Source organism: Rattus rattus, chromosome 7, assembly GCF_011064425.1.
Source record: "Rattus rattus isolate New Zealand chromosome 7, Rrattus_CSIRO_v1, whole genome shotgun sequence".
Lineage (NCBI taxonomy): Eukaryota > Metazoa > Chordata > Mammalia > Rodentia > Muridae > Rattus > Rattus rattus.
Genome location: NC_046160.1, coordinates 84580979 through 84593704, shown reverse-complemented (window position 1 = coordinate 84593704; position 12726 = coordinate 84580979).

Sequence of the window (12726 nt, the reverse complement as noted above, 5' to 3'; positions counted from 1 at the left end):
GATGAAGTCTCCAAGCAGTTTTGATTTGCATCCTCCTGATGGTTAAGGATGTTACACATTTAAGTGTTCCTCAGCCATTTGTCTTTCCCCTTTGGCAACTCTGTTTAGTAATGTAGCCTATTTCTAAACTGAGGTGTTTTCTTGATGTCCAGTTTTCATTAGTTCTTTATATGTTTTAGATAGTAACCCTCTATTAGACGTGTGATTGCTAAAGATCTTTGGCCCTTCCGTAGCCTGCCATTCAGTCCGAATTGACCGTGTCCTCTGCCAGACAGAAGCTTTCCAGCCAGTTTCCTGAAGTCCCATTTACTACTTATTGTTCTCAGTGCCTGGACTGCTGGTGTCCTGTTCAGAAAGTCTTTGTCCTTTCCAATGAGTTCTAGACTGTTGTCCTGCTTTCTTTTCTATCAGATTCAGGATATCTGTCTGTGCTGGCCAATCTTACGCCAACTTGACACGAGCTAGAGTCATCTGAAAGGGGGAACTTCAATTGAGAAAAGGCTTCTATAATATTCATTTTCTTAATACGTTACTGATGGGATAGGGTCCGGCTCATGGGTGATTTCATCCCTGGGCTGGTGTTTCTGAGTTCTATAGAAAAGCAGGCTGAGCAAGCCATGGAGGCAAGTCAGTAAGCAGCACCCTTCCATGGCCGCTGCATCAGCTTCTGCCTCCAGGTTCCAGCCCTGCTTGAGTTGTCCTGACTTCCGCCAATGATGGGTTATAATCTGGAAGTGTAATCCAAATAAACCCTTTCCTCCTCAATTTTTTTTTTCCCATCGTGGTGTTCCATCGCAGCATTAGAACCCTGACTAAGACACTTGCTTATGTTGGTGTTGGTGTGATAAGTATGGATCTGTCTGTCTTCTTCCACATGCAGACATTCAATTTAACTGGCATCATTTTTCCAAGATACTTTTTTCCCCCAGTGTGGTTTTGGCTTCTTTGTCAAAAGTCAGGTACCTATATCTGAGGGATCTGCAGCCAGCACAGTAATGATCTGCATGAGGCACGAAGGCAGCTCTGTTCTACATGACTAAGTAGTTAATGCTGATTTGAATTTCAGGAGTCTGACCCTGATTGTGTACTTTAAGCATATTTAAGCATAGCGCAATCTGGCAAAAAAAAAAAATTTACTGGTGAGAATTAGTTCAATCCCACATGCACAATGAAGCACAGAGTAGGCTGAATAAAGGTTGGATATGATTACATCAAAACTCACTATAAAGTGCTGGTGACGCCTTCCATAACGATAGGTTCTATAGATGTGATACCCTCTCTAAAGATGGGTTCTGTAGTGACTGAGAGAAAAACGAGTTCACAGTAAGGGTCTGGGGAGGATCCACGTGGTCTGGGCCACACAGGTAGTACAAAGGTCACCAGGTTATTAACCATGTCTGCTCCCACAGGTCGGTCATGCATCCCTTCCTTTGAAGAAACAAGCAGGTGTGTTTAACATTTCAGGTATCTCTACTGCTCATCTGTGAGCACAAAGACCTCATGTGTATAAGTGTGTGGACTTATGTCTGGATTTTGTTTATTTAGTTCTATTGATCAACAAGTCTATTTTATGGCAGTACAAAAAGCTATCATTACTATAGCTCTGTAGTACAACTTGAAATCTGGATGGAGATTTCTTTTTTTATTTATTTATTATTATTATTATTATTCAGAATTATTTTAGCTATTGTGTGTGTGTGTTTCCATATGAAGCTGAAAAATTTCCAGGAGACATGCATGTTTTGAAACCTAATTTAAAAAAAAAAAGACTTGTTTATTTCATGTATGTGGGTACACTGTCACTGTCAAACACACCAGAAGAGGGCATCAGATCCCATTACAGATGGTTGTGAGCCACCATGTGGTTGCTGGGAATTAAACTCACAACTTCTGGAAGAGCAGTCAGTGCTCTTAGCCACTGAGCCCTTTTGCAACCCTTTTTTTTTTTTTTTTTTTTCGGAGTTGGGGCCCGAACCCAAGTTGCAACCCTTTTAATAAGGGTTCTACCTCTCCTCTAGCCCACTATCCAGCAGAGGTAGTGGAAGAGAAAAGTTATCAGGAGATGGCGGAAGTGGACCTGCTCAGCAGTACTTCTTTGGGGGCGACCATGATCTTCTCTGGCAGCTGGTGAGTCTCGTAGCAAACACCAAATATGACTCAGCAGCTCCAGTCCAGTCCTTTCAGCAAGCAGACACCAGGCAGCTGGAGTTCAATCCTGAAGAAGTCACCAGGCTGGACAACCAGCCTGAGGCGAGGCCACGGAAGCAGCAAGCTACTGAAGGAACCTCACAGTTCTTGGGCGAGTTTCTTCTCTGAATGGCGGCATTACTACACGCTGAGCGCAACAATGCCAGGCAAGGGGAACCAATACATGTGCGTCTTTAGGAAAGAACAGTGAGGCAGAGAAAACCAAACCAATGCTCAGTGCTCGTCTCCCCACTGTCTGTGGGTTCCTCTTTATACTTCTTCATCAAGCGTCCTCTCACATGTTTACTATCTCAAAATATCCTTTCACCCGAGTCAGCTTCAGCAAAACAGCCTTTCGTGTGTTTGCTTTCGCCTGTGTGCCCCAGCAAACCATCGTTTGACATCGCTTTCCGAAGGAACTAGAGGTTTCTGCTTCGTTTTCCTTTCAATTTCTGTGAAGAACTGTACTGGAATTTTGATGGGGATTGCATTGAATCTGTAGGTTGCTTTTGGTGGGGTGGCCACTTTCACTATGTTAATCCTACTGATCCACGAGCGAGGGAGATTTCTCCATCTTCAGATATCTTCTTCAATTTCTTTCTCCAATGTCTTAAAGGTTTTATTATATACATCTTTCGCGTGCTTGGTTAGAGACTGTTTCCCTGGTTTCTTTTCCAGTCTGTCTCTTGTACATAGGAGAGCTATTGGTTTTTGTGTGTTAATTTTGTATCTTGCTACTTTGCTGAAAGAGTTTGTTAGTTGTAGAAATTTCCTGCTGGAGTTTTTAGGATCTTTTATGTATAAAATCATATCATCTGCAAGTAAAACACTTTTCCCCATTTGTTTTTAAAATTTATGATGATGATGATGTAGAGTGTTCTGTCTGCATGTATGCTTAGATGCCAGAAGATGGCATCAGATCCCTTTATAGATGGTCATAAACAACCACGTGGTTCCTGGGATTTGAACTCAGGACCTCTGGAAGGTTAGCCAGTGGCCTTAACCACTGAGCCGTCTCTCTAGTCTGCTCTTTCCTATTCGTATCTACTTGATCTCCTTCCATTGTCTTATTGCTCCACTTAAGACTTCAAACCCTGTATTGAATAGGTTTGGAGACAGTAAACATCTTTGTCTTATTCCTGATTTTAGTGGAAGGGCTTTGAGTTTCTCTCCATTTAGGTTGACGTTGGGTGGGCTTGCTGTAGATTGTGGTTATTATGTTGAGGTCTGTCCCTTGTATCCCTAGTCTCTCTAAGTCTGTTTATAGCAAAGGGATGCTGTCAATCCCTTTTCTGTATTTAACTAAGTGATCATCTGGTTTTTGTCTTTCCGCCTGTTTGTGTGGTAGATTATGTTTATCTATTTACATATGTTGAACCATCCCGGTATCTCTGTGATAAAACCTGCTTGATCATGGTGGACAGTGTTTTTGATGTACTCTTGAATTCAGTTTGTAAGTTAAAATTGAGAATTTATGGGGTTGGGGATTTAGCTCAGTGGTAGAGCGCTTGCCTAGCAAGCGCAAGGCCCTGGGTTCGGTCCCCAGCTCTGAAAAAAAGAAAAAAAAAAAAAAAGAGAATTTATACATCTACATTCATGAGAGTAATAATTGGTCTGTCATTTTCTTTCTTTGTTGGTTTTCGTGTAGTTTAGTTACGAGAGTAATTGTAGTGTCTTTAAAAGCATTAGGCAATGTTCAATCGGTTTCAATTTTGCAGAAAAAATTGAAGCATTCTGGTGTCAGTTCTTTAAAAGGCTGGGAGACTCCTCCGCTGAATCCATCTAGTGCTGGGATTTGCTTGGTTGGGAGACTTAATTACTACTTCTATTTTACTAGAGGCTATCGGTCTGTTTAAACATCTTTTCTGATCTTGATTTGACTTATCAAGAAACTTATGCATCTCTTTTAGGTTTTACTTTTTTTTTTAATTTTTTTTTTAAGATAGAATCTTTCTATATTGTCCTGGAGGCTAGAACTCACTTTGTAGACCAGGCTGGCCTCAAACTCACAGAGATCTGCTTACCTCTGCCTCTCAAGTGTGGGATTAAAGGCATGTACCACCAAGCCTGGCAGAGTCCATGCTTTTCCAGTATGTCTTTAAAGGTTTTTAAAAATTATTATTAAATGTTTATATTTATTTTATGTATGAGTACATTGCGGCTATCTTCAGACACACCAGAAAAGGGCATCAGATTCCATAACAGATGATTGTGAGCCATCATGTGGTTGCAGGGAACTGAACTCAGGACCTCTGGAAGAGCAGTCAGTGCTCTTAACTGCTGAGTCATCTCTCCAGCCTCTCAAGTATGTCCAGAAGATTCCCTGGATTTCCTCGATGTCTGTTGAGATGTTCCCCTTTCTGTTTTTAATTTTATTAATTTTGATCTGTTTTTCAGTTAATTTGATTAGAAGTTTATTAATCTTATTGACTTTTCTCAAAGAACCAATTCTTTATTTCACTGATTCTTTGTAGTATTCTATTGTTCTTGTTTCTATTCTGTTGGCTTCAGCCCTGTGTTTGATTATTTCTTGCTGTCTACTCCCTTTGAGGGTATAGTAATAATAATAATAATAATAATAATAATAATAATAATAATAATAATTGTTGTTGTTGTTGTTGTTTTGTATCCAAATATATGGTCAGTTTTGGACAAAGTTCCAGGAGGTACATGAAGGTTCTTTTGTGTTTGGGTGAAATGTTCTCTAAGTATCTGCTAGGTCAATTTGATTCATGATGTTGTAACACCAGCATTTCTCTGTTTAGTTTTTAGTTTTTTTGTCAGGGTGACCTATCTATTGGTGAGAGTGGGGTATTAAAGTCACACATTATCACTTTGTAAGGGTCCATATGTGATTTTTAGCTGTAGTAGTGTTTCTTTTATGAACTTGAGTATTCTTGTGCTTGGTGCATAGATGTTTAGAACTTAATATCTTCTTGGTGGATTTTTCTTTTGATGAGTATGTAGTGGTTTTTTTTGCTATCTCTTCTGATTAATTTTAGTTGTGAATCTGTTTTTGTTAGATATTAAAATGGCTGTACCTGCTTGCTTCTTGTTTTCTATTCTTTTACTGTAAGGTGATGGCTTTGATGGTAAGGTGTGTTTCTTGCAACAGAATAATGGATCCTGTTCTCCAATCCAAACTGTAACACTGTTAGTAAATTTCTTTTTAGTGAGGGAATTGAGACCATTAATATTGAGAAATATCAATGAGTACTGTTTATTGATTCCTGTTATTATTTTTTTTATGATATGGGTTTCCCCACCTCTTTCGATTGACTGATCTGGGATTATTTGTTCCTTGTGTTTTTGTGAGTGTGATTAACATCTTTGTACTGAAGTTTTCTTTCTAGCACATTCTGTATTGGTAGAGAGATATTATAGAGCTGAATTGATAGATATTTCTTGAATTTGGTTTTATCATAAATTTTTTTCTCAATAGATTGTGATCAATAGTTTTGCTGGGTATAGTAATCTGGCCTGGTATCTGTGGCCTCTTAGAGTTTGTAGAACATCTGTGTGGGTCTTTCTGGCTTTTAGAGTCTCCATTGAGAATTCGGCTGTTACTCTAGTGGGTTTGCCTTTATATGTTTCTTGGTCTTTTTACTTTGCAGCTTTTAATATTTTTTGTTTTGTACATTTAGTGTTTTGATTATTATGAGTTGTGAGGAATTTCTTTCTGGTCCTATTTGGTTGGTTTTCTGTATGCTTATTGTTTCTCAGTAGATATCTCCTTCTTTAGGTTAGGGAATTTTTCTTCTATGATTTTGTTAAAAATATTTTCCTTGACCTATATGTCTGTGTCTCTCAGCAGCCAGGAAATGACAAGGAAAGGAAGATAAAATATGGGTAAAAAAACAAGATGAAAGTACAGGAGGAAGGGTGGATGGAAGGGATAGGAAAAGTGTGTAGGGCCATTTTTAACATTTTAAGGGGTTTAACAGCATGCGTTAGAAGGGCTGGAGCCCTGGGTGCAGGGCCTTTGACTCATTGGGACGCCTCTTCCTACTTTGAGCAACTACAAGCTCTGGGTGCCTATAATGGTGCCACAAGGGGTTAAAATGTTCGAAAAGTTGAGAGAATTAGTAAGAGTCACTGGAGCTGTGTGATCATTTTCTCATATGGAGACTCAGTGGTCTGACAAAAACGATAGCAGGAGGCTCGAATGAGTTAGATCAGCCATGTCCTCGCACTCAGGAGTGTCAGTGAGAGCAATCATGTGATGAAGCTGGACCCAAAGCCTGAAAATGGAACTGTTCACCTTACTTGCCCAAAGGTTAGTAAGAACTATTCCTCCAGCACTCTAAGGGGTCTCTCTGCCGCTAGGTCTTATTTCCTTGCAGATATCACACAGAGATTCCCTATGGTATGAAGGTGTCACTTTCTGGTATGTGTAAATTGGAATCTGTGGTTTATGTGAACTCACAGAGTTGATTCTGCTAGTAAGAGAAAGGCCTGCTTGGAAACAGAGTTTTCATTGCACCAGCTACGTCCAGTATCACACTCTCATCTCTATTTTTTTTTAATTGAGTGGGTGGCATTCAACTAACTTCCCCAACAGGTTAATTCCCCCCAAATACTACTAAAGTCAAGCTAAGTGTATGGAGCTTTAAGCCTTGATGATCAGAGGCACACATTGTCTCTAGCCCTGGCTGGATTCCCCTTCCTACTGTGTTTATAAGACGCAGACATTCTTCTGATCCTAGAAGGCTGCCGCTCAGAATTTTAGCTCATCTTCCGTCTCCCCTAGACTTGATCTGCAAGAGTCAAGTGGAGGATTTTCCAGTTGGTCTATAAAATCTTGTCCTATCAGGCTTGGGGACTGATACGACCGACATTATTTAGACTCTGTGGAAGGTAGCCATGGTGATGGTTTTAAAGGCGAGGCTGGACTGAGTGAGTTGTACTCACACCAGAGGTCTTGCTTGCTACTCTGCCATTTGTAGTCAAGATGGAGCAACAGGACCTAAATTTAAATTTTCCAGCTTTGGGGCTGGAGAGATGGCTCAGTGGTCGGGAGGACTTGCTAAGTATGCGCGAGGACGTGAGTTGGGATCTCAACACTTAACAGTTGGTCTGGCTGTTCATCCACCTGTAACCCTGGTGCTGTGGCCAAGGGTGGCGGGGGTGGGGGGGTGAAAAGACCTGGGAGGAAAGCAAAAGGGACGGGGTGGGGGAAGGGCAGACACAGAAGGATTGGGAAGTGACAAGGGTGTGTGAGGTGATGTAAAATCCCCAATGAATCAATAAAAATATGTTGGGGAAAATACTGAAACACAATGGGCAGTGTATACCCACTAGCACCATGAAGTAGAGAAAGCTCGCAGCAAGCACTGGGCAGTGTGTGGAGAAGCCAGAAATCTGACACACTGCTATGGAGCATGGTTTAGGTTAAGCCACTTTGGAAACACACTACCTGGTTTTTAAAAACTTAAATCTATACTCACCGCAGAACCTCCACATTCCACTTCTCAGCTTTTACCACAAAGAAACAAGGCTTAGATCCACCACACAGACTTGCACAATGATGCTCATTCGGAATAGCCCTAGCATAAACATCCGGCTATCCTTTGGTATCCTCAGGGGATTGGCTCCTAGGTGCCCCACAGACAGCCAAATGTGTGGCTGCTCAATTCCTCTCTATTCATAGCAGCCCAGTATCACCACACAACCACACAGTCCTACTGTGTGACTTAAAGCAACCATGGATCACTCGCTCCATCTAACACAAGGGAAACGCTGGGTAAATAGTTGTTAAGCTGTATTGCAGGTGAAGAGGTAAAAGGAAAATGTCTGCACATGTTCAAGTACACACAAAGGGAATGATTGCCTTGCCTGTGTACTGAATTCAAGACCACAGAACCTGTAGGGAAGGAGAGCTCACCAAAACCCAAAGGTCCATAGCCAAGGAATAGAGGTGTATTCATAGAAAGAGATGCTCCTTGATAAGGAAGAGGGATGGGTTACTCATACCCACTGCAGTGTGAATATCTAAGTAACTAGGCAGAGAAGCGAAGCCATTCAGAACTGAGACTGTGTGGCATAAAGGTGTATAAAACGAAAACAGTGTTGACAGCAGATCCACCGGTGGCAGTGTAGAGATCTCAAAGATCTCTACACTGTTACAGGGAAGTGGACAAGGGGACAGAATGGGCATCGTCTTGATAGTGGTGATGCAGGTTTCATCCGAGGTTCACTCAGGTTTATACTTGAAATATGTGCAGTCTGTGTGTGTCAAGGATACTTCTGTAGCATTCATTGCTTAAGGGAAAGACAGGCCTATGTTAAAGGCGTATCTACGTGACCCTAAGCAAAATCCTCAAGCTCTCTCTGCCTGAGCTCCATTGGGGGTCAAAAGGGGGTCAAAACATGAACCTCACAACGTCATTTGTCAGATGAGACGATTAGGTGCAGTTCTGAGCACATCGCTGTCTGTGTTCATATAGAGCACTGCACTGTGTCTGCCCTGTAAGATTTTCTCTTAATTTCTCAGCAAAACCTCTCTCTCTCTCTCTCTCTCTCTCTCTCTCTCTCTCTCTCTCTCTCTCTCTCTCTCTCTCTGTGTGTGTCTTGGTTCTACCTTTTATTGTCAGAAATTAAAGGGTATCTTATTTATTCATTTTTGCCAAAAGTCATATGGAAACAAGGGGGAATTCACAGGATAAGCAGGCAGTGGCTTGAGTGCCTGGTACTTATTGAACACCCCTGGAACCTGTACTCATCTACCACCAAGAGATGCCAAGTATTTAAGCCATGTGGCTTATGTGGTGATCCCTACCCCCCATATTCACCATGATAAAAAGGAAAAGACCAGAAGTTTTGAAAAAATGGAGGCCATCTACTTTAAAGCGTCAACTTGACTACACCTGTGTTCAACTAAGACCCCAGATGTTGTGCACTTCAGTCAGGGATGTTCTTCACCAGACTATTTGGATCAGGAAGACCTACTCTAGGTCATACCTTCTGGTGGCAGCTCAGATGGGCACAGCAGAAGGAAATTTTGCCTTTTGCCTGATCGCCTTCACCGTTGCTGGCAGCATCCATCCCGCTGCAGTGGCGGGCATTAAACCCAACTTTGTCAACTCTCTGGGAATCTCCAGGACTCCAGCGCTAGACTGGGGACAGCTGACAACTAGTGGGATCTAGGCCTTTCTGACTGAGACAACCATTGTTGGACTATCTGGACCACACCCTATAAGCCAATCTTATAAATACCATTTTGATATATGTTATATAACACACAGGGGAAATGCAGGGGAGACACTCAGCAAAGGGTTTCTTAGCCTGTGGACATACATGCACCGCACCTGGACTCAGATGGAGGCTCCTGTCTGTCATCTTCTGATGTTAACCTAGCTGTGTATGCTGTGGCAGACGGGCAGTTAGATACGTAGCGTCTTGGCTTCCAGTCTGGTGTTCCTGCCATTGTATAAGGATGTTATTTTTAAACTGCTTAGAATCAGAACTCATACCTCCAGATAAACCATACTAGTTAAGAGACCAAGAAGAACTCCCTTGAACCCGACCTCGATTCTGTTAATGACCATTTTATCCCCAGTGAGACACAGGTCTCTCCACTGCTGTACTTTCTGGTGCATCAGACCTCTTGTAGATCTCTGTGCTGGGTAGCCTTGAGGCTGGGTTTTTAATAGCCATTGAAATGGAGGCTATCAACCACAAGGTGGCGCTCAACTCTCCTCTTTCCGAAGTACAAAGTTGGTCGAACGGAAGATGATGATAAAGTACTTATTTTCCATAAGTTGCCTTCCTCGGTCCTGAATAGTAAGGATCTTCCACAGAGCTCCAAGGGGGTTCTGCTTGGCACGAGGCCTGAAGGGTGGAGGAAGACGAGCGTGCAGGCCCAGCAGAGTGTCTTGGAAAAGGCAGAGCCTCTCTGCTTGGCGTCTACCTTGCTGTCTTGTCTTTGTTCCCACACAATCAGGTCTCCCAACTCCAGCATGAACCATAGGGAAGCTCTCTTCCCTTGAGCAGGGAACATCTGAGCCCTGGTGAGGTTTTAAAATTCATGAATTCCTTGCCAGATGCGACGGCTCACATCTGTAATTCCAGCACTCGTGAGGTTCACCATGGATTTGAGGTTACCATGGGCTACAGAGTAACTCCATCTCAACAGAACAAAACAAAAAACCAAACCCCTTCCCTGTCTGTCATAAACTGGAATAGATTCCTTCGTCCTTTCCCAGCATCGAAGGCACACATTCACGTTTCTATCCCTGTTCTCTGTTTCAGCATGTCTATACACATATACCATCTATCACCCGTCGCGGTGCCAGGACTGGCAAGATAGGAGTGGACTTTAATCTGCATCCTTTCTCACACACACCCAGGCCTGACTCTGCCAGTGCTGAGCCCAGGCTCTCTGCTGCCCTCTGCTGGTGGGGTGTTCATTTTCTTTCCAAGCTCTCCTCATTTGGGTAAGGCGGATTAGGAAAACCAGAGCAACAGCAATGGGTGGCCCGTACATCTCACTCAGCAAACAGGAGAATGTTAGGATTGCATGAGGTGATCACAGGCTTGTCGCTTAAGTGAGGTGATACCATCTTTTCCAAGGAACTACAAAATGTGGTACAGATGCGGGCACAAACGGTTGGAAATATACACCCGGAAATGGGGGCAGTTAGAACCCATACCTCCAGATGAAACCGTAGTAGTTAAGAGACCAAGGAAAATTCCTTTGGACCCTACCTCAGGGCCTTTAATGACCATCTTAGCCCCCAGTGAGACCCGGGTCTCTCCACTGCCGTGCTGACTGACTGCTCACCAGGCTGCTTGCCGGATGTAAATGTGTTGAGGAGTGGGGTGAGGGTGGGAAAAAATTGTCACAGAGAGGCATACTGATTAGAATGGAGGAACTGCACGTCACCTGCAGGGACCACACTACTTCAGTGCTGCTGGAGAGTGGTCCACAGAGCGGGAAGGAGACCCTCATACCAGAAACAGTTTTGGGATCTCAGGGTGCCTTGCATAGTCCAGGGCTGGAGCTCCTGCTGGAAGTAAGGGAGAACCCCTGGAGATTTCAGGGAAGGCGGTTCAAAAATGTACACAGATCCCTCTAGAGTGGGGAGGCAGATTTACAAGGATAACCCTGTTCCCTGGGGAAACAGGTCAGGACGACACCACAGTAGTTCAAGAACAAGACAGTGGTGGCCAGAACCACGATGTTGGTAAAATATGTACCTAGAAACATGCGGGAGACCCACACAAGAGGGTCTACTAAATGACCGACCATCACGTATCAAGGATGGCTTCCCGGTAAGGGACAAAGTTCAGAGGGAGAACAGTTGCCCAGAGGGCATGTGCCTCTGTCTTCAGTTCCCAGCACTGAAAAAAAAAAAAGGTTATTTCCAAATCTCTGGCTGAAGGGGGATAGGGGAGGGGCAGCCATGGCCTCACCAGCTGATAGGGAGACTCCTGTAGGAGTTACTTTAGAAGTGAATGTCGTGATAATGATCTGAGGTGTTCTAAATACACTGAGGTAGAGGTGACAAGCGGGTATCCAAGGCTGGGGACTGTGGTGGGATGGCTAGGATCCCTTTGTTCTGGGGGACAGCACTGAATAAGTGCAGTTTAAACCAGGAAGAGATGGTCATGGAAGTAGAGAGATAAAACCAGTGGGTCAGTGGGTCACAGAGGGAAGTGTGGGAACACAAGCAGGAAGGGATCAGAGAAGCCAGAAAGGAGACAGAGGTGACCTTTGAGATAGAAAGAGCATAGAAGGTCATGTTGTCATAGCAAGGGGTGATGAGAGTGCCCTGAAGAGGAAGCATTTACCAACAGGCAGAGAGTTCCATCACATCACGTGCAGACTGGCAACTTCCTCAGGAGTTTGGTAACAAGGAGGCTGCAGAGGCAGGGGTAGCAGGGTACACTGGCTGGTTCTGTGTGTCAACTTGACACAAGCTGGAGTTATCACAGAGAAAGGAGCCTCTCTTGAGGAAATGCCTCTATGAGATCCAGCTGTAAAGTATTTTCTCTATTAGTGATCAAGAAGGGAGGACCCAGCCCATTGTGGGTGGTGCCATCTCTGGGCTGGTGGTCTTGGGTTCTATAAGAGAGCAAGCTGAGCAAGCCAGGGGAAGCAAGCCAGTAAGTAACATCCCTCCATGGCCTCTGCATCAGCTCCTACTTCCTGGCCTGCTTGAGTTCCAGTCCTGACTTCCTTTGGTGATGAACAGCAACGTGGAAGTGTAAGCTGAATAAACCCTTTCCTCCCCAGCTTGCTTCTTGGTCTTGATGTTTGTGCAGGAAGAGAAACCCTGACTGAGACACAGGGGAGATGGGATGGGTACCTTCTGGAACTGTATGCTAAAGGTAGGGTGGACAGGTGGACAGAGGGCAAAGAATCTCTTCTGTTCCTGTGTTTTCATTGTGTTTTGGTTTAAAAACGAAACCTTTTGTCATGGACTGAGAGGAGGGAGTGAGTTCGGGATGTGAACTGAAGGGCTAAGATGAGGGTGAAGGGGCGTGGATCTAAGCAGTAGGAAGAGACAAGAGACGGGGTGGCAATGAGTGAATTGT